We start from the raw sequence: 6,767 nt of genomic DNA on the forward strand, positions 1-6,767 counted from the left end.
GCTAAAAACATTTCCCTGCTCCTCTAAAAGCCTTATTTGAAAAGGCTGTATGAATTTCAGAGCAGAACCAATGCTTCTAGGACAGATTTACAGCATAAACCCACTGGGACAGATTCAATGTTGGAGTGAGTGAATGTAACTCTATTGAAGTTAATGGACTTGCACCCACTTATATCAAAGATGAATTTAGTCTATAGAGAAGGAAAATGGGATTTAACCTGCAAATCACCTGTTATAGAGAGTCACAACATAATATATGATGAAAAGACAAGTAAGAATTTGAGAGCTTGCTTAAAATACTTCATTCTATGCTCATCCAGATAGCCTGAATTCCCTGTGTTTCTAATCACCCAAAACCTTTCCCACTATCTAGCACTGCGAAGAATAGTATTCAACATTCATATTATGGTGGCAACCAGAGATCCTATGAAGAGCCCATTACACTCTGCACTCTATAAACACAAAAGCATGCCTAATCCCTGCTCTGAAGAACTCCCATTCATTTTTTCTGTGGACAGGGAAGCCAACTAGAGCTGCTGAAGTTTAGAGTTGGAGTTGAGATTTAACACTGTGGGGCTAATGCCTAAGGGGCAATAAATAGAAGATCTATCTAGCTATGACACAGTCAATTTTAGGGAGATTAAGACTGGAATATTCCATTCCAAATGTTCAAACGTCAAATTAAAACTGATGAACAGAATGAATGAGTGGAACAGAACAAATAAGGGGTCTGTCTACTGTATCTTTGTTGATGTCAATAGGGTAATAAATCAACAGGAGACAAGACTGATAGAGGAATAAATAATTATTGTTTGTATATAAAGTCTTGCATTGTGCTCTGTAAGTACTCTGAGTGACTTGGATGAAAGTAACTGTCAATCAAGTGTATTGTTAAGCCTGCTAATAATCATAGTAATATTGCCAACACTATTGGCTAGTAATTTGGAAGTATCATTTGCAGCTCCCTGGTTTTTGGGTGATGCAGCTGGGTAATGAAGCAATAGGAGGTGACCCAGGAATTTTTCTCTTGGAGGAACATTTTGTGAAGTGGTCACAGACTCTGCTTGCACAGACACTAGATGGTGATGGACGTGTACTCACTCTACAAAGGAGTTTATATATCCATTTATAAGACAAACTCATTCCTTAAGACAACTCATTCCTCATAAGACAAACTCATTCCTATATAAAATGTTAAATACAAGAATTAAATAAATTCATTTAAATCTCATAAAATACTACCTTAAAAAAACATCAGAACAACTGTAGGGTCTTTCCCATACAAGTCTCTTATGCCTCTCTGTCTGTAGGTGGGTTTTTAGGCAGATGTCAGCTGGAGCAACTTTCAGCTGGATTACAGTACGTGTAAGTAAGTGCAAGTAGGTATGTCTAAGCAACATTTCCCCCTCACCCTTTCCTTCTTCTCCTTCTCCAAGGTGGCATTTCGGAGGCATGCCAAGAAAGGGCAGCCCCAGAGGGACTGTCAAAAATCAGCACAACCCAGAGCAACCCTGAGGCTGTTCTGAATTGCACCAGGGGTTAAGCCTGCCTCCAGCCAGCCTCAGGATTCGGGGTGTACATACACTGTGGCACAGCCCACTATCCCCCCACTCTGTGGTAAACTGGCTGATACTCAAGGGCATCTGAGAGTGAACTGCACAGAGCTAGTTTGGATTCAGAGTGCTGTAGCAGGGGACAAAGCCTGGTCCTTTAGCCCCGCTTTGCCCAGAAGAAAAGACCATGCATGTTCTGTATACCAGCCACCAAGAACTCTGCCAGAAGAGCCACTGCAATTTTTTCACAGATGTATCCTGGACCCACATCTGAAATGTACAGAAGCAACTGCCTGTTTAATGAATTCCCTGTGTCAGCCCATGCCAGCACTTCCAGGACAAGTACAAGTAGGAAAAGCACTGCATTTTCAAATGGGCATCTGCTGTTGGAGGATGTATCCTTTGCTGTCCAGAACCAAGAAGTCTCGAACGCTGGCTAATTATCACAAATATAAAGAGCTTAATTGGGAATGTCACAAGCTAAACTTTCTTCTCTTTGAAAAGCTGTCTACCTCACATGGTGCTCAGAGAAGTATTAGACAGCAAACTCAGTTCAGTTTTCATTGTTTCCTTTCCATTCCATAAAAAAGCAAGCACTCAGGGAAATGCTATCGAACGTGTCTCCTGTGCTTCCATCCACATACCAGTACTTTTGTGATGACACCCAGACTCAAGTGAGAGAATGATGATGAAGGTCAAGCGTGGAGAAAGGAAATTCTAAACAATAATGGATGATTTATGGCATACGGTGAACCCTTATCTGGGTCACACTTTTGAAGGGCCCCATTTCTCAACTCTTCTAATTCTTGAATTAATTAACTTCTCACACCCATTATTTTGTTTCTCTTTTGCTATGCAGCTCAGGACACCAAGGTGACAGGCTGAGTGATGCACTTCAGAGCAGTGATTTTTATTGTGCTGTGTGAAAGAGCTTTCAGCAGTCATCCTTGCCTCTGTAGTGACAGGAATCAGAGACACTCCTCACTGATTTTTCCTCAGTCTTCCTCTTGTTCTGCTTATCCTGTCCTCTTCCACATCTTCCTTTATGATTATTACCCATATCTCATTTGTGTGGCCTATAGAAATGGACACTTTCTTCCAAGTGTGCTCATCTGAGGAGAATTAAGAGTCTTCCTACACCCCCAAGAATATGTGATTACATGGGGAGATGGATTCTTTCCAAAGAGGAGACTACTTGAAGACATGCTCATTTTCTCTGACACTCCTATTGCTTGCATGGGCCTCATCCATCTTCCTGCATTGACTCTCAGCTTCTGCTGTTGCAAGAGCAGCACAAGGTCAGAGCTTGACAGAACTTGACAGTTATCTTCTTGCAGTCTGACCATCTACGGTTCATCCACAGATCCTACAAGATGCCCCCTGAAGAACAGTTTCAGTGTGTTGTCTGCATGGTCAGCCATCTGAGCCTCTTCGTAGAATACAGTGTGAAAACTGCAAGCTCAGGTTCAGGATATTGCCTACCAGACTCCCATGGTTCTGTGAGAAAAGAGAAAACAAAAATAATAATGAGTAGTCAAAGGCAATCAAAAATTAATTCCGCAATAAATCTATATGCAATCTGTCCCCTGTACTCTTGTGTGTTTACTTATATTTATAAGATTTGTTTTATGAATGATTTGCCATTAATGGAGAAAAGAGAGATTAAGAAACAAAAGCTGTAGCTTCAATCCATCATTAGGGAATTAATCAATTGGCAGCCTGTGCAGACAGCTATTTAGATCTGTGGCCTGAACAGCTTAATTGGGAGAAACATGTTAAAAGGGCTAGAATGATGTTCAAAGTAGCATAAATTAGGCCATTTTGGACCCATCACATGGCCTAATTTAACAACTTCTATACCTCAGAGTTTGGCAAGTGATCACATCTCTTGAGCTTCTTTGCAGCTTCCTACCCGGATATGGCTGTAAAGTATAATTCCATCTGAAAATGATTAACTACAAACACTCCAGCTAGTCAATAAAAGAAAAGGGGAAGAAACCTTCTAGCCTGCATTGTGGAACACTGCCTATCCTTGTCTGGGTTTGTTTGTCTTTCTGCCCAGCTGCAAGTATCCTGTAGGGCTGATGAAACTGGGATGCTCCTTCCACTCCTACTCTCACCAGTGATATGTGACCAGTTCCTGTGTTCCGGGGGGAAGAATGTATTTTGGTGTTTCCTAGTTTTAATGTCAGTTTGTAAAACGTTCTGGCCTCTGAGATATACTGTATAAAGGTGGTTGAGTGGAAAAAACAATCTGGAATAAGGGCTGTGGGTTAAGACCCATTATCTTTTACTAGAAACGATTTAAAATTCATAAATGCAAGTGTTCCAGAAGCTCAGCATTTTCTGGGATCTGGATCCCAGGCTGGCTTTGAGTTTAGCAGACAGCCTGTTTATGATGGGTCCAACCAATCCCCACCAACGCCCTAACCTGCTTGTGTGCTTGAAATCTGGGGCTGGTTCCAGTGGTGAATTTCTCAGGCTCAGCCTGTTGCTGTCCCCAGCGCAATCAACGCTTATACGTTCTGTTGTTCACGCCGTTGAGGCTACACAGCCCTAGCTGATAATTGGAGGGTTGCTTCTGGCTACCTCACGTGGCATCGCATCAATGCTGCCCAGGGACTTCGAAACAACATCATCGAGCTTTAGGGTTCTACATGTTTCAACAGCTTTGCTAGGCAGCATCCTGACAACAAAGCTAAACTCAACTAACCTTATATTGTACGTGACGTTTGTTTTTGGAGCAAACTTGTTGTCCTGCCTTCCAAGCCTCTGGAGGCATCATGCCATCTTCTTTATTCATCAGAAGCATGCCCAAATCCCACTGTTGGCTAATTCACAGACTATCCACATGCTTCCTATCTCAGAAGGAAAATGCAGAATACATTATCCAGAAGCAGTTCCAGGCACAGTTATTGTCAGCTAGGCAGGTTTCAAATACACTTGCTGACGGCACCGTTGATAACTGTATGCCCCTTCAAGCTTCAGTAGAGGCTGGCTGTTACTCATGCAATCCTTGGCCTGTATCCTCTCCTGCTGGGTCAGAATTCAGTCTTTGGGCTTCAAGGAGTCAAAACGATTGCATAATCTACCTGAGCAGTGCTTAAATGTTCAGCTGTTAAGCATCTAACTCCGATCTCAGGTCCTCAGGATATAACCCTGTTCTGAATTGTTCTGAGCTTTCAATGGTATAAATGAGATCAGAATCCAGTTATCTTTTTCTACTAATATCATCTCTGTTAGATTGACTCACCTGGCATACAAGCAGCTGGCATCTTTTAAGATTATTTTTTTTTAATCCATTTATTCACAACTATTTATGAGTTTATACTTGTGACAGGATTTGTTTTAGATCTCTTCCACACAGCACTGTGCTCCACTGATAGTGTATTTTGATAATGAAACCAACACCCAAGGCAGCCTGCAATTTGGGACATATCACTCTTTATATCTCATTATTTATTCCACTGGCACCGCCTTTAAAAACAGACTGCAGAACATTACTTTCTCTTGAAAACATGGCAGCAGGTACAAAGCAAAAGCAACACCAAAGTTGCTGCAAAGACAAAAGATACAGGAGAGAGTGTTCATTTGGGGAGATGTGCTTATTCTTTGGAGGAAGAAAAAAAAAACAAAGACTCAGAAGAAGCATCCCTCCATCTTGTCTGTCAAACTACCAGAACAACAGTTACAAGCAGCCACTGTCTGGGAGAAGGCAAAATAAAGATAAAGTGCAAAATATGGAAACAGTGTGCATTATTTGTATAAAAACCCAGGCCAACCTCAAACCACCTAAGACCTAGGGCAGGGAGGGGCTCTGGAGCAGGCCATAAAGTATGTGAACACTGAGTTAGTGCTCCAGCTGAAAAGCAGTGCAAACTTTGGAAGTTGTTAAAATCTTCAGTGGAGGATAAAGACGAGGGTTCGAGAGGGCAACTTATTTATCACCAGTTCCCTGAGAAGGAAGGACAAGAGCATCTGTATCGTTAGACATCTTCTACAGCACAGAGCAGCTTTCTCAACACTTGACACCTGCTTCCCTTGCAGAAGCACACTCATTCTGCTGGGAGATATTCTTGCATCTGCAAATTTGGAAGCAAAGTATCTCTGGTGGGCACTGCATCCATTAGCCCAGGAATGCATATTCCTTTTGTATATGTCTGCCTGCTACAGCCATGTCATCTGGTATAAGAAGGCTAGTCTGGAAGCTCAACCTCTGTGTGGAAACTAAGAAGTGGTAGGTTTGCAATTTTATGTAGTGAGTTATTTTTGAATAAATAATACAGATGGGCCAAGACAGGGAGCAGAAAATTAATCTGTTCGTTCTTCCTTCAGCCCTGTACATAACACTGCATTTGGTAGGTTACAAAGCTCTCTCTCTTTTTTGTATCTGAAAATACAGTGCCAGATAATTGGAAAGAAAGCTTTTCAAATAGTGTACATTGAACATATGCAGTGTTTAAGGGAATGAAAAGGAAAAGAAAGAAAAGACAAAGAAAAAAAGACACAATCTCACATCCTGCACAGTTAAAACCCATGCTCCTATACCTCACAGAACTGCACAGACCGATGAGCATGTTTCAAAACTCATTGGTTTTCAGAGGTTTTACTTTGGTATTTTGGTTAGGGAAAACTTTACCTCAGGAAGTAAAAGCAAAATGGAGACACGGAGAGGAACTGATGGAAAAGAAGCAGATTTTCAAGGCACGGGCCCTATCTACCTCTTTTGACTAAATTGCTACTTTCCCTTTTTCCAAGTAAGCATGAACCCATGATCTGAAATGTGCAAGACTAATAGAGTGTTAGCCAAGACCAGCTACTAAAGCTATCTGGGAGCTTACTGAACACACCAGAAGGGAAACAAAGTCACACAAAAGAACTCACTGCTGCCATACTCCCTACCTGTAAGAAAACCTAGCACTGATCTCAGCAGCCTAGAGTAAAATCATTGCAAGAATTTTCCTATTTCATTTTGCAAATTGCAGTGTACAATGTATATTCTGTGCATGTTTCCCCAATATACAGTTACGTTCACAGCCCAAGTAAGGAAGAAAACATTAATGTGAACATCTTATCATTTGAAAGACATCTATTTACATTTGCAGACTGGCCCACTTAAACTAAAGTAGGGATAGCTTGCTTTTAAACACTAAGATACTTAAGGAAAATCTGTCATAGTAATAGACTTCATTGCTCAGTTTTGAATGATTTTTT

This window comes from Anser anser, assembly GCF_964211835.1.
Source record: "Anser anser genome assembly, chromosome: 2".
In the NCBI taxonomy this organism is placed as follows: Eukaryota; Metazoa; Chordata; class Aves; order Anseriformes; family Anatidae; genus Anser; species Anser anser.